This window comes from Pipistrellus kuhlii, unplaced genomic scaffold, assembly GCF_014108245.1.
Source record: "Pipistrellus kuhlii isolate mPipKuh1 unplaced genomic scaffold, mPipKuh1.p scaffold_m20_p_12, whole genome shotgun sequence".
Taxonomy (NCBI): Eukaryota; Metazoa; Chordata; class Mammalia; order Chiroptera; family Vespertilionidae; genus Pipistrellus; species Pipistrellus kuhlii.
The window spans coordinates 38,848,351-38,864,827 of record NW_023425427.1 but is presented as its reverse complement, the minus strand read 5'-3'; the positions used below and the strand labels follow the sequence as shown (position 1 = coordinate 38,864,827).

The 16,477-nt window shown below is 37.5% G+C and overlaps 1 long non-coding RNA gene across 1 annotated transcript in view; it reads left to right on the top strand.

The window, feature by feature from the left end:
• LOC118716572 overlaps positions 1-16,477 on the top strand; it is a 742,455-nt gene that overhangs the window by 483,155 nt on the left and 242,823 nt on the right. The window contains exon 5 of the long non-coding RNA XR_004987199.2: positions 15,085-15,123. This is a non-coding gene — a long non-coding RNA (uncharacterized LOC118716572). The remainder of the gene's footprint in view (positions 1-15,084; positions 15,124-16,477) is intronic.

Sequence of the window (16,477 nt, the reverse complement as noted above, 5' to 3'; positions counted from 1 at the left end):
CTTGATATCAGATACTTAAATTTACTAAAATTTTGGGGGAAGGGTTCATCCTTCAATCTTTCGTGTGTTTCATCTGAAAAATCTATTTGATCTGAAGCTGTTGATAGTCCTGAAGCATGTGACCCCAATGGTCTGATGAAGCCCAATACCTCTGCCAGGAACTACTCTCCAGAGTGTCTCTTCTTCTTTCTAAGCCTTGAAAAAAATGTCTAATCCTTTAGAGACACTAGAAACTGTTATGACTCTAATATCCTTCTCTGTAGCCATGCAGATGCCATAACTGTTTACTTTTTTTTTTTTCTATTACAGGTTCCTAGGATGTTCAGCTGAGTTTTTAACTGTTCAACCTGTCCACTTTTTCTAACACATATATGGCTGGTACTTTTTGCAGGTTCAGAATATTGTGTTTCTTTTTTCTTCTACTTTCCTTTGTGGTCCAGGCATTTGTTTTGGGAGTATACTTCTTGAGTTTTGCCTTTGGGCATTTAAAAAATAAATGAGAACTGCATCTCTCAAAAGGAAGTACTTGCAAACACACCTTGTTTAACTTCATCTTCTGAAGTTGAATAATTCTGTCCAAGAGGCACATCCTAAAGCACATGACTCAGACCTAGACAGGAGATGTTACTGCCTGCTGGGTTCTTGTTTACTATGTTACATCTTTTCTGTGCCTTCTCTTATCCCATCTTTCATCCAACCTCTTACGAAGAATCCCCAATGGCTAAGCAACACTTGTACCTCAGTCTATTATAAATTTATGCCAATTTAGTGAACCCCAATTCATGAAACTTTCATGTTATAAAATTATAAGTATTCTACACCGATCTTCTGGTGTTTTCTTCTCAATTCTGTCTAGATTTTCAAATGTGATGTGGTCTAATGATTGATGTCTTAAAAAGGTAGTTACCCAATAGTGCTAATTATTGCTTCTACCTGAAAATCTACTCTCAATAGATCTAATATATATATATATATATATAACACCTCCCTTCTTTTGTTAGATTTCTTTGGGTATAAGTAAACTTCTAATCTAATAATAATTAACCCCCCCCCCCATAAAACCCTTTCAAAGATATATTTGTTTTGGGCATGTCTTCTCTTTAATTTCAGATAATTTAGCTTACCTTTCAAGACCTCAGTCTATCTCTTAAGAAAAATCTCTGTCTTCATCTAGGTCAGGCTGTCTTCCTTTTTTTTTTTTTTCTAGTCTTATTGTGATGGTCAGACTGAAGTACATTTTTAAAAGCACTGTGGAGTTTTTTTGGGGTTTCCTAAGCAAACTTAGTATCTTAAAACATAGCATTAATACACATTTTTTGTTGTTGTTTTAATTGTCAAAGTTTACTTAGTTTTCTTTTTATCTCAACCAAAGATGATGGCATATTTTCTTTATATTAAAGGGTCTCCATTTCTTTTCCATGTGTTTACTTAAGCCCACTATATTGTGATTGAATTTTTTTTCCTGCCTTTGGTTAGCAAATTTAAAGTTATTTTATACCTAAGACTAAGTGACGGAATGGTTTGAGCTTAGGTATAATCCATATGAATAAATAAGTTTTCTGGACTATAGTTTCTTTCCGTGAATGCAGTTCAGAAGAACAAAACCTGGAGAACTGTTCTAGTATTTAGTTATCTCACCACACCCATGCAAGGTACAAGAACAGAGTGAACATTAGGAATTGAAAAAGTCCCATATGGCTAGAGGACAAAGGTGAAGAAGAAATTGAGCCCAGAAAAAAAATAGGCAAAGGGCCAAAGCATACAAAGATATGTAGACAGTTAGCATTATGAACAATATCAGACAACCTGCTCTTGAGTTCAGAATCTTTCAAAAGTTTATTCAGGAGGGTGAAAGAGCAACAATCTTCTTAGAGAATTTGTGCTATGTAAACAAGTAAAAATTATGGCAAGGAATCACTCATTTTTTCTGGTCTTGTGGGGCAATAGGAAGAATATACTCTAGTTTAAGGGATACCCCTTTTCACTGGGCTGTGTTACTTCATCTCGCCATCTGTGCGTATTCTCCAGGGCAGTATATAAGTTTTATTCAGATTGTCAGAGGAGCTAGATCCACCCAACATAATTTGCATGGTAATGGTGATCAAATATAAAAAAAATTGAATAGAGTGGTATTTTACAAATTTTGATTTCCTTAGGTGAATAATTTTAGTGGAAGAAAGAGAAAGAATTTTTTTCTGCTCTACTCATCACTTTAGGTGGTTCTAAAGTTTTCACTTTAGTTCTAGGAAGCAACTTATGTTAAAAAAATGTAATCAGAACTACTGACTTTATCATGAAAAATAAGTTTATAATTAGTAGAGCACTTGGCAAAATTTGTTTTATTTTTACAATGCATCCCAAGTTAAAATATCTAAAATTTATTTTGAGACTATCTTGGTTAATTCTAATGTATAATTTTAAAGAATTATTTTCTATGTTAAATGCACTTTACAAATTCACTTTCATTGGACATTAAAGATGTTTTAATTGAAACTATTTTACGTGACTTTTGGATAGCTTATTATTTTGGAAATCAGTTCTAAAAAATGCTTTTTCTTGATTTCTGATCATCCTATATAATAAAGAGGTGATATGCAAACTGACCATTACACCAAAACACAAGATGGCCACCCATGTGGACAAAGATGGCTGCCACAAGATGGCCATCAGGGGAGGGCAGTTGGGGGTGTTTGGGCCAATAGAGGTGAGCAGTTAGGGGCAATAGGGCCAGCAGGGGAGGGCAACCAGGCTGGAAGGGGAGGGCAGTTAGGAGTGACTAGGCCAGCAGGAGAGGGCAGTTGAGGGCAACTAGGCCTGCAGGGGAGTATATAATAGTTGGGGCGACCAGGCTGGCAGAGGAGGTCACTTTAGAGGCAATCAGGCCATCAGAGGAAGAGTTAAGCATCAATCAGGCTGGTAGAGGAATGATTAAGGGGTAATCAGGCTGGCAGGCAGAAGCAATTAGGGGCAATCAGTCAGGCAGACAGGTTGGGAGCCAGCAATCCTGGTTTGTAAAAGGGATGTGAGACATCTCTTAAGGGGTCCCATATTGGTGGGGGTGCAGGCTAGGCTGAGGGACACCCCTCCCCCCCGCATGAATTTTGTGTACTGGGCCTCTAGTATTTAGATAGTGTTCCAGGCCTACATTAGAATGCATGCAAATATATATATATATATATACACACACACATACATATACACACACACACACACACACACACACACACACACACACACGGGATCCCTGGCATGTGACCTAACCAGAAATTGAACCTTGACCTCTGGTTCATAGGTCTATGCTCAACCACTTTATCAATGAATCAGTTCTTGGTTTCATTGAATTTTTATAATTTTTTTTAAAAATTCTATTTTATTTATTTCTGTTCTGATCTTTATTTTCTTCCTTCTACTCATATTGGCCTTTATTTGTTGTTCTTTTCTTAGATCCTTTATGTGTAAAGTTGGATTGTTTATTTGAATTTTTTCTTGGTTCTTGAGGTAGACCTATATTGCTATGGATCTTCCGCTTAGGACTGCTTTTCTCTGAGTCCCACAGATTTTGTGTTGTTTTCTTTTCGCTTTCATTTATCTCAAGGCATCTTTTGATTTCTTCCTTGATCTCATTGTTAACTCATTTATAGTTTAGTCACATATTATTTTGTCTCCATATGTTTGTGTGCTCTCTAGTTGTTTCTTGTTACTAACTTCTAGTTTCATATTGCTGTGATCAAAGGAGATACTTGACAGGATTTCCATCTTAAAATTGTTGAGACTTATTTTGTGTCCTAACATGTGGCCTAGCCTAGAAATTGTTCCACGTGCAATGGAAAGAATGTATAGTAGGCTGCTTTGGGTGAAATACTCTGAAAATATTAATTGAATCTATCTGGTCTATTGTGTCATACAGAAACCTGAGGCCTTTATCTGTTGGCATGTGGGGATCCCTGCACCCTGTGTGCACCTGTGGGACTTGGGCAGGGCCTGCACACTGTTCTCCTAAAGGAGGGGCCTTTCCCCATCTCCCCAGGGGATCCCCTGGGGCCCCTGCTGCCTCACTTTGTCCCCAGGGCTGGTTGTCACCAGACCAGAAGCCTGCCAGTCTGTTGGTAACAGTGTTCTCCCCCCAGTATTGACAGTGCGTGTTTCCTCATCAGGGAAGGGGGAATCTCTGACATGCAGAGGACTCTATACTGCCTCTCATGTTGGAAGTGCATGTGTTTTCCCTTTGTTCTTGTAGACAATAGAAGCTTTGGAGAATTTTCTGCACAGAGGGATGTTACACATTTCTCTGACCTTGGGTTATGAAGAATGCTTTGTAGCTTGTGATTTGTCTTTCCAGATTTCTGTAATTTTCTCCTTTTTTGGGGTTGGGGGGCTCAGGAAGAGCCAGCTGTTGCCTGACAAGCTTCTGGCCCTGAGGTCACACTTAGCACAGAGGCCTCTACCCCAAGATGATGCACACATTTACTAATAGGGCTGCTTTTCTTACATCTGATCTCTAAACCACCTGGGATTTTCCTTTTAAATAGCAAAGTGCTATGTCAGATAAAAACAAAGAAAAATACTTGAGCAGACACAAAAAGACAACTATGATAAGATTTCATTTATAGGGAATGTCAAAAATAGATAAAGGAGTAGAGACAGAAAGCAGATTAGGAGTTTCCAGGGGCAGGAGGAGTAGGGAGAGAGTATTTTTGATGAAGGATTCATTTTGGGGTGATTGGAAATTCTGCAACCAGACAGTGTCGATGTTAGCACAGCATCAGGATTACTTCATGCTCAGGAATGGCATCATTTAAGACACAAACGATAAGTTCTACTGATTACTTAAATGTAATCCTGCATAATGAAGGTAATATGCACATTTACCAAAATGCGAAGGACCATGACCTGTACTGATCACCAGGGGGCAGACGCTCAATGCAGGAGCTGCTCCCTGGTGGTCAGTGTGCTCCCATAGGGAGCGCCACTCAGCCACAAGCCAGGCTTAAGACTGGCAAGCGCAGCAGTAGTGGTAGGATCTCCCAGCTCCATGGCAGCACGCTAAGGATATCCAACTGCAACTTAGGCCTGCTCCCCTGGTTCTTCATTCAGCAGTGGTGGTGGGGCCTCAGTTTCCTCTGGGGCTGGCCCTGGCTCTACAGCCACAACTGGAGAGGCTGCTGGAGGTGGCAGGAGATCTGGAGGAGGACATGCCTCCAGCTCTGCATTCTGCTCCTCTAGTTGGACTTCAGGTGTGACAGGAGGAGCTGCCTCTGCCTCCTGGGCTGGCACAGGAGTTGGGAAAGGAGAAAAGATCACCCAAGTGCCTGCATTTCTACTTGCCCTCCAAAGACAGCCCAGGAACCTCCACAGGTTGCCCGCCCAGGCAGGCAGTCCAGCCACATGCGTGGTCTGAGGTTGATCTTTGCTCTTGGCCAGCATCTGGGAATGCTCTCTGTGTGTCTGGCACCAATCTCTCCACATAAACTCATATGCACCTTGCCCACCCATTCCACCCCTACTTCCCCCACCTTCCAAACATTTGGACTCTGCCTCCTTGGGATCCAGGTCATCAGGCCCAGTACGTTTAATATAAGCACCATGCTCAATTATGCAGTTGAAAATTTTGAGCTGCCTGTCTACTCTGTCCTGCTTCGGGGTTGGAGGCTGTCTTGTTACACCCACCAGCCCCAGTTCCCCAGACCCCCAGGTGGCCACACTCACTTCAGGCCTGCTCTGGCCCTTGGTGATGTGGCTCACCGGCCCCTCACTGCTGGACATGGGGCTCGGGTCTTCCTTCACCAGCTGCTGCTTCTCCTTGACCTGGGTTGAGCTCTGCAATGACAGTGACTAGCAGCTGGTCAGTAGAACTAAGCCCTGGCCCTAGACATTGCTGCTTCGGCCCCTGGACCTTCTGCTCCTAGATCAGGCCCAGCCCTATGTCTGCACAGACCTCCACCCAGGGGAATTGAGATTCATTTCCAGGACTCAGGATAGACCTCTGCAGAGGGTGCCACCCACAGTCCACCCAGCCAGATTTGACCTGGGGTGCGAACATGACAGGCCCACCTGGGTTTTGACCACTCCTCAACCTATTCCTGCTCCAGGCCCACCCCATGTGCACCTCTTTACACACACATACACAGACACACACACACACAACTCCTCACCCCCCTTCCCCACACCCATTCCCTGTTCAGGTGGGATCAGAGCTATGGCCTGGCCTGAATAAAATCTCCCCAAGCTTCCCTATTTATTTATTTATTTATTTATTTATTTATTTATTTATTTTGCCAATTTTCCCTCTTATGTTTTTGAGACATATTCTATAAATGTTGATTTTCCTCTAAGTATTCATTATTGGTCATCACTTTGGTGTCTTTTTCTTCCATACTTCAACATTCACTAAAACACTGATATATCTCAAATCTGTATCTTCAGTTTAAAATGTTCTCCTGAATTTTAGGTGGAGAACTATTCAACTAGAAAACATGTGGGATTCTATAACACAATTCATTTAAAATTTTACTGCTGATATTTGTCTATCACCTCCTTAGATTTTTTCATTTTAATTAAGGGCATCATCATTGTACTCCATAATAACATCTGCTTAGTCTTCATATAGCTAACAAATTACCAAAGTTTTGCCATGATAAAGACTTTAAAACTGTTCTAAAATTGTCTTCAAATACTGGTAATAACTTTCTACCAGACTCCAAACTCTAGCTACACAGAATGTATTGCTATTCATGTTGTTGCATATGGCATTTTTCTTGTTTGGAATATGTATTCACCCAAGTTAAAGTTTTCTTTGTCTTCTCCTAGAAGAGCTGGCTACTTCCATAGTGAGATATCTAGCCTGTATATATACTTAAACATGCATTTCTATCACTAATGTTATTTGATCTTGTATTGAAAAAAGTCTATGTAAATGCTGGTACATTTCTATTCATTTCAAATAAAATCAAGTTAGAAACAAAAGTAGTATTAGAGATAAAATGTAACTACTTCTTAAGATAATAGTTTCTATTGAACAGAAAGACGTAAACATCTATATTAGTATATATTTATTAATGTAGCCCAATATGAACAAATGAAATGATGGAGCTAAAAGAGAAAAACAAAACAAACAACAAACTCAAAATCATAGTGGAAGATTATAACACATATATTCCAATATCTGGAAAAAACAACCACATGATTAACACATCGAGTATAATTTATTTGTATAAAGCAATGAACATAATTGCAGAATATATGTATATTTTCAAGTTCACTTTTTTTCAATTTTTCAATTTAGAAAAATTGACCAGATGCTGAGTCATAAAACAAGTTTCAATATATTGTAGAGTAATGAGTACTTTGTACACAAATTAATTTGGACTAGAAAATGAACAGCTATTAGGAAAATTAAAATTGACATTTTTTGAATATTTCTTCAGTTAAAATATATTTAGAAATGAATAAAAGCTAAAATACTTTGTAACAAAACTAAAGCCAATGTTAGAGTGAAGTATATTGTAAATATACGTATAGGAAAAGAATGAGGCAGATATTCAGTTATTAGCATCCATCTCAGAAACTTGGTATAAACAACACATTTAATTAAAAAAAAAAATGCCCTAGCTGGTTTGGCTCAGTGGATGGAGCGTTGGCCTGCGGACTAAAGGGTCCTGTGTTTGATTCTGGTGAAAGGCACATGCCTGGGTTGTGTTGTAGATTCAGTCCCCAGTAGGAGGAGTGCAAGAGGCAGCCAATCAATGATCTCTCTCATTATTGATGTGTCTCTCTCTCTCTCTCTCTCTCTCTCTCTCTCTCTCTCTCTCTCCCCCCCCCCCTTCTCTCTTCCCCTGCATTTCTCTCTGAAATCAGTAAAAAAAAAAATTATATTGTATATTATACCAAGCATACAATAAAGAGAATCAAGAAAGCCAAAATTAGTTCCTTGGAGCAACTAATCAAATAGGAAGCTATTGATGTGCCTGACCAAATAAAATAGAGAGTTGTCAATAATAATACCAGAAATAAAAAATTAAGCCTATAAAAATCTAGAAGATAGTAAAAGGATATCAAGAGGATGTTGAAAATTAGATTTTAAAAGCTAAAATTTTGAACAAAATACATTTCTAGTAAAATATAACTTAAAACTGATGAGAAAGAATAAGATAATCTAAATAATCATGTATCTATTTAAGTCATTAATAATAAAAATATATAAGTTAAACTCTTTGTAAATATAAATAGAAAGAATATTGCTCATTATAATAAATAACATTTAACAAACACCTACAACACATATTGGACTTAATAGTGCAGTTTCCCTTTTAGATCAATTGAAGGATGCCTAGTTTTACCACATCTATTCACTCCTGCGAATATATGTACTAGTATATGTAATATATTAATATATATTATCAAGTTTGCTCAATATTAAACCAATAGAAATATCTTATATTGCTTTTATAAATGATAAATAGAAAAAAGAAAGTCTGTTCAATGTCATAAAAATATAAAATAGAACTGAATCCATTGAAAGATGTAAAACCTGTACATAGAGAATTTTACTACATTATTGAAATAAGTAAATAAAAAATAGAATAAAAAGACAGCACATGAAATAGGAGAGAATGTTTGAAAATAATATGTATTATATGGAATTAATATCCAGATTATACAATAAATAGTAAGGATTCAACAATAGAAAAGACAACCCAAAGAAAAAGTGGATGAAGGACTTGAATAGACATTTCTCCAGGTAAAATATACGAATTGACAAAAATCACACAAAAAATTCTTCAACATCATTGGTCATTAATAAATGCAAACCAAAAACACAATGAGAAACAAACTCATAGAACAAATTTATCTTCACCAGGTGGAAGGGGTGTTGCAGGGGATGATTAGAAAAGGTAAAGGGATTAAGAAGCACAAATCGACAGTTATAAAAATAGTCAAGATAATACAAAGTACAACACAGGGATTATGTCAATAATCCTGTATAATAAAGAGATAATATGAAAATTGACCTCAAGCACTTGTGTCACAAGACTGCAGCCTTCATGTTGTCAGAAGATGGCTACCACAAGATGGCCACCACCATTTCATCACAAGATGGCCACTCCCACGTCGTCACAAGATGGTCGCCCCCATGTTGTCATAAGATGGCTGCCCCCACATTGTCACAAATTGGGTGGCAAGGGAGGGCAGTTTGGGGAGCAGTTAGGTATCCATCAGGCCAGCATGGGAGCAGATAGGTGGCTATCAGGCTGGCAGGCAAGTTGTTAGGAGCCAGCAGTTCCAGTTTGTGAGAGGGATGCCCAACTAAACCAGCAGTCTGGAGGTCCCAAGTTGGAGAGGGTGCAGGCTGGGTTGAAGGATAACCTCCCCACATCCCCCCAGAGCACAAATTTCATGCATGGGCCTCTAGTATTACAGTAACTATGTATGGTGTCAGATGGGTCCTTGTCTTTCCTGGGTGGTCACTTTATAAGTTATATAAATGTCTAATCACTGTGTTGTACATCTGCACCTAATATAACATTTCCTGTAAAGTGTAATTAATTTATTTAAATTTAAAAATGAAATTACACTCTCTGGCTGTAATCATCATAGCTTTTTCTAAAAAAAAAAAAAAAAAAAGGCAAATAAGTACTGATGAGGATGTGAAGAAATTATAACTCTCATGTATTGCTGGTAGGAATGTAAAATGGTATACTCACTATGGTATTTATTCAAACAATTAAATATAGAATTATCATATCACCTAGAAATTTACTCTTAAATATACACCCCAAAGGACTGAAAACATATTTTCCCATAAAAAAATTATCAGCATCATTGTTTATAATAGTTAAAAATTTCAAACAATAAAAAGCCCCATGATAATAATAATTAGATCAATAAAATATGCTTTATTCAGCTATAAAAAGGGACCTACTGTTACCTTCTACAACATAGATTGACCTTCAAACATGCTAAGTTAAACAAGCTAGACACAAACTCCATAAACTGTATGATTTCATTTTAATGAAATGTCCCAAGTGGATATATCCATAACCAGGGAAAGAGTTGATCAAAGATAATAGGATGTATTGCTAACAATAACCTGTGATATTAGTAATGTTCTAGAATTAGTGGTAATATTTATACAAAATTGTGAACATACTATAAAGCACTAAATTTTATAATTTAAAACAGTGATATTTATTTTATATGAAAATATATATTTTTTAAAAAGGTCAAATTCTTTATGAAGGAAAGGGTAAGATAGAAGGACCTGCTCTATCATGTACCAAGGTATTTTATGAAGTTACTTAATGTAAGATAGTGTGATATAGACAGAGAGTTAAATAAAATACATTGACATCTAGAAACAGAGCCAAGCATCCATCGGTACTTATTTTATGACAATTCTATCATTGTAGATCAGTGAGCAAAGTTGAGATAATTTCAATAAATTTTGTTGAGTCAATTTGGATAATAAATTATAACCGAATTCACACAGAGCAAAACATAAATTTCAAGTAGTTTTATTAGATGTGATAGGCAAACACATAATAACATAACAAAGTTTTTAGAAGAAAATAGAGAAGAATATATATGACCATTTGTATAGCAAAAAGAACACAAAATTAAAGAGGTGGTTAAATTTGACCATAGTGAAATTAAAAATAAATTTGCAGCAAAAGGCACAGTAAGCAAGTACATGTTTTAGCTATGGAGTGGGAAGTATCCTACCTAATACAGAGTTATATGCAAATTAACTATCACTCCGCTATACCTACTAGTCATACCCACCAGCTAATCAGAGCAAGTATGCAAATAAACCCAACCAAGATGGCTACAGCCACAGAGAGCACCAGGGAGGCTTCAGTTTCCCAGGCAATGGAGGAAGCCAAGCATTTTCCCTGCCCTTGCCAGCCTAAGCCTCCACTCAAGGCTACAAAGTTTCAATTAGAGTAAACAAATCCAAACAGAATGGTGGCAGCCAGGGAGCTGGGAAGAGCAGGAGGCTAGGGTTGCCCCCAACAATGGAAGAAGCAAAGCTTTCTGCACATCCGACTCATTAATAAGGAAATATAAATTAAAAAGTATAATTATATTACACTGCACAGTAAATTGATGACTACAATTAAGGAGGGTAAAAATATTTTCTGGTGAATTTGTCCAACAATGACAATTCTCATACCATATGAAAAATATCTGCTAAAATAGGACTTAGGCACATTATTTAACCTAGCAATTTTCTCTCAGAAAATATCCAACCAAAGTTGGATAAAAGGATAGCAGAATTATTTATAATTGCAAAAAGGTAGAAATAATTCATATATCTGTCAATAGAGGATTGAATGTATAAATTGTGTAATATTCATTCAGTGGATTATTACAGAATAGTGAAGATTAATTATAGTTATAAACCACAAGACAGATGAATCTTACAAATATAATATTAAGGAAAAGAAACTAGATGCAGGAAAAAAAAATGAAAAAAAGTATATAATTCCAATTACGTAAGTTCAAAGGTAAGATAAAAGAAGGATGACCAAAAAAAGTATTTCATGAAAACATAGACAAATATATTTAACTGGAGGCTTGGTGCACGAATTCATGCACCAGCGGGGTTCCTTGGCCTGGCCTGCAATATTGGACCAAAACTGGCTCTCCGACACACCTCAAGGGATGCAGGCCAGGCTAAGGGACCCAACTGGTGCATGATGGATCAGAGTCGAGGAGGTCAACCAGTTAGGGAAGGGCCAAGGGAGGGCTCCATGGCATGTCCGGGCTGTCTCGCTCATTCCTGATTAGCTGGACCCTAGCAGCAAGCTAACCTACCAGTTGGAGCATCTGTCTCCTGGTAGTCAGTGCACATCATAGTGACTGGTTGAATGTCTGCCCCTGGTGGTCTGTGCATGTCATAGCAAGGGGTTGAGCAGCCTTAGCATATCAATAGCATATTATGCTTTGATTGGTTGAATGGATGACTGGACAACTGGACATTTACCATATTAGACTTTTATTATATAAGATGACATTATATTATATCTTCAGAGTTGTCATTCTCTGGCGATACATAGTCAGTACACCACACTAAAGTATGATGAATGTGTGGCATTAATGCTGCATTTACACAGATCCCTGAACATGTGTTGCTTCAGATGGTTTGTATTTTTATTTGAACTTGTACTTTAGCATAACACACATAGAGTAATCAAGTGGATTCAAACTTTGCATGTATATATGTTTATTTCTATGCTGTGTGCCTATACAATGTGTATATATGTTTATTTCTATGCTGTTTGCCTATACAATGTGTACACACACACACACAGATATACACATTGTATGTGCTCTGTATATGTGTGAACAAACTGTGGACTTCCATACGTTAATCATGTTTTTCTAGTTTTTTATGTAAGTGGTGATTACATATACACATTCACTTTTAGTCAATTTATTAAACTATATACATTTGTACTTTTGTAAGTTTTTTGTCTGGTTTATAACTCATAACAGAACAAGTAACTCAAATTATGAAATGAAAATATATAAGACATTCTCTATGGCTCTGATGAGCAGTACTAAGATCCAGAGACAGTAAAACACCCACTTACACTATTGGACACAGGCTAGGGAATTCAAAGAGCTCTATCTTAATACAACAAATTCATTATTTGCTCTTCTCAACTGAATTGCTTGTCTTCTGAAATAATTCAAGACCCTAGAGCAGGGGTGTCAAACTCAATCAGAGAAGGGGCCAAAATCTAAAATCCAGCCTAAATCGCGGGCCGAATGGTTTACTAAACAGTCATAAACTGTCATTGTGATGGAAACGCAGCAGAGTGCAGTGATGACAGCGCGGTGCGGGCCACATTGCAAGGCCTGGCGGGACGAATTTGGCCCGAGGGCCTTGTGTTTGACACAAGTGCCCTAGAGAAATAACTTTTATGATTCATTCTGGGAAATTATGTACCAAATAGAGGCACAGTGCATAAAATTTGTGTACTCGGGGGAGTCCCTCAGCACAGCCTGTGCCCTCTTGCAGGCTGGGAACCCTTGGGTGATGTCTGACTGCCATGGAGGCGGAAGAGGCTTCTGCCACCACAGCTGTGCTCTCTAGCCATGAGCCCATCTTCTGGCTGAGCAGCACACCCCCTGTGGGAGTGCACTGACCACCAGGGGACAGATCCTGAATTGAGCATCTGCCCCCTGGTAGTCAGTGTGCATCATAGTGACTGGTCGTTCCGCCATTCAGTCAATTTGCATATTATATAGGATTAGTGGTCAACCATAAGGTATATAATTTTTCCCAGAAACCTAATTTAAATGCTCAGAGAATAAGGGGCAGACACATTTATATGCACAGACAAGCACACACCCAGGGTCGACTCCTTTTCACATTTATTGTATTATCCATTCACTTTCAAGGAATGCAAGGTATTTTAATATCCAAATGATATGTAGTTTGAAACTTTATTCCCAAGGCAAAAAAGAAAAGGTGATTAGCATAAGTTTAAAAAAAATGTCTTTTATTTTATAATAACAAATGCTAGAAGTTCAATATTTCTGCTCAAACACAGAGGCAGGAAGGCAAATTTACAAAAGGCCGGGCAGTGTTTGCTGTTGCCTTTACACAAGACAACATTGATAAAACCTTTGCATCCCATACTAGGTGCTGAGTTTTCTCTAAGGGGACATGTGCAGTTCAGATATTGCCTTTCATCTGAACTTTAAATAACTTTTAAAAATAGAGTCTGCATTTTAATATAATTTGTAAATTAAAACTCTTTTATTTTTGGCATTATAATGTCTTCCATGAATTTACTTTTAAAAAAATGAATCAAAGCAAAATCTAATTGTTGTCTAAAAGCCTGCAAAGGCAGAAAAATACAAAAAAAGGTTTTAAAAATAAAGCTTTGGTTTGCTTTTCCCATAAGAGAATTAAACATATGTAATAAATATTTGAGAATTTTAAGCACATCTCTACTAATAAAAGGGTAATATGCTAATTAGAGCAGACATCCTCTGGATGACCTTCTGGATGTTCTTCTGGACAAAGCCATGATAGCAGGGCTGAGACAGAGGCAGTTAGGGGTGATAAGGCCAGCAGAAGAATGCAGATAGGGGGATCAGGTCGGCAGGGGAGAGCAGTTAGGGGTATCAGGCTGGCAGAGGGGAGCAGTTAGGGGGATCAGGCTGGCAGGGGAAGAGTAGTTAGGGGGATCAGGCCAGCATGCTGAGGCAATTAAGGGCAATAAGAGAGGAAGGGAGAGGTTATTAGGGGTGATCTGGCAGGCAGGAGAGTAGTTAGGAGCATCAGGCAGGCAGGCAGAGTGATTAGAGGTGATCAGGCAGGCAGGCAGGTGAGAAGTTAGGAGGCAATGGTCCCGGGTTATCTGACTGCCGGTTTAGGCCTGATCTCTGGGATCGGGCCTACACCTGCAGTCAGACATTCCCCCAGGGGTCCTGGATTGGAGAGGGTGCAGGCCGGGCTGAGAGAAACCATCTCCCCATGCATGAATTTCGTGCACTGTGCCTCTAGTTTAATAATAATAGTCTTTGTTCTTTCAGGTATTTAAATATTTAAAATGTTCCCAGCCTATGTGACTCAGTTCTTTGGGCATCATCCTGTGTACCAGGACATCACAGTTCAATTCCTGGTCAGGGCACAAACTCTGGTTGCCTGTTTCAGCTCCAGTAGGGGTTTGCAGAGTGCAGCAGATAGATGATGTATCTCTGTCATCATGTTTCTATCTTCCTCTCCCTTTCTCTCTTTCTCAAAATCAGTAAAAACACATTTTCAAAATATTTAAAATGAATATATGGTCACCTGAATAATTACAAACTTATTTTCAGGAGCAAGGCTATATGTATGTTTTAATGACACAATATGAGATTAAATAAACACTTCAATTTAAAAATTTAAAAAGAATATTGTAAAGCATTTTCATCAGTGTGCAATACTTATAAACGTAATAATAATATAGAAATTAAAAATTTTATTGTATATATATATATTTTTTTTTTTTAAAAAAAAAAAAGGAAACTAAAACAATTTGTTTTCTCTGCCTTCCTTATTTTATTTATTTATTTATTTATTTTTAGGCTTGGACTCCTGGATCGTCTGGTGACTTCGAAAATCTGGTAAGAAACATTTTTCTGTAGTATTGCAAGTATTTTTGTTTCTTTTGCCATGAATCTCAGGAGGATGGCTTCTTATTTCAGGCTTAATCCTTTTTTTCTTAACTTTTACCTCATTTCCATCATTTTAGGATGAATCTCATTAGACCATTTGAAGGGGTCAATTTCATCTTAACCCATGTGGGGTAATCTGATAAATCCAAATGGTAGTAGATTTAACTGCATGGGTCAGGAGGGGTAGGACTTACTGCTTCAGGGGGAAAAAAAATTACTGAAAGTGTCTGAGATAAGAAGAAGATTATTCAGGTAGCATGTAGAAAGTATTTGAGAAATTTTCTTTTAAGACTTATCAAATTCAATAGCAAGATAAAAAAAAAAAACACAGAAGAGCTGAGTATGGTAACTGGATTTAAAAAAAAAAAGATTTTTATTCCTGCATTATTGATATTATTTTGTACCTTTTATAGAATTAGGAACACACTGAAGGCACTGCTCTTTGCCACATGAAAACTTAAAATTCTGAGTCTTTGCCTGGTACACATTTTATGGGCATAAGAAAAATATAGTGTTTAATGTTTTTAAAGGATGATTGAGGTAGAAATCTTTCTATTTAGTTGTATTTTTCCAATTAACAGCTTTTGTATTCATTGGAGATGCCATCCAGACCCCTCTTTTTTTCTCTCACATATTTTTTTTTTCAGGAGAAACAATTGCTTTTTATTTTTCTATTATTTTAATATACATTTTTATTGGTAATAGTATAGATGTAATATTGCTCACATTCAAGTTCTTATACTGGAATCTTATTATTTTCTGAACCTATGTAAAATTATAAAATATATTTTATCTTATTTAATTTTCTAAAGAATACTCTTGCTTGGATTCTTAGTGTTGTGTAATCTGGGATTCCCCAATCTTCTTAATTTCTAGGTCACCCTTCCTAGATTACCCAGCCAAGAGTAATATGAAATTTCAACTTGATAGATTGCAGGAATATGGCCTTAAACACCATTCTTCACTACTAACTGGTAATGGCTGTGTTAGAACGTGAGGGCTGTGAGAGTTCTGATTGGACATTGCCTCTCACTCCCAAATGTTTCTCAGGTTTTCTCAACTAATACCTTCTGGTCATTTTATTATAACTTTTCTGTGCTACTTCAGTCCATTCCATGAGTACAAACCAAGAAAACCCAAAACTGATCAGGATGTTCAGTTCTTTCTTTTCACAGCTCCCACTGCCACTGTTTCTGCTTTTGTAACTAGTCATTTTCTCTATCTGTCCATATACCCACCTCCTTTCTGTTCACTCTTCAAGGCCAAGTCCAACTCCCATTTTCTCCTGGAAGTCTTCATTGCT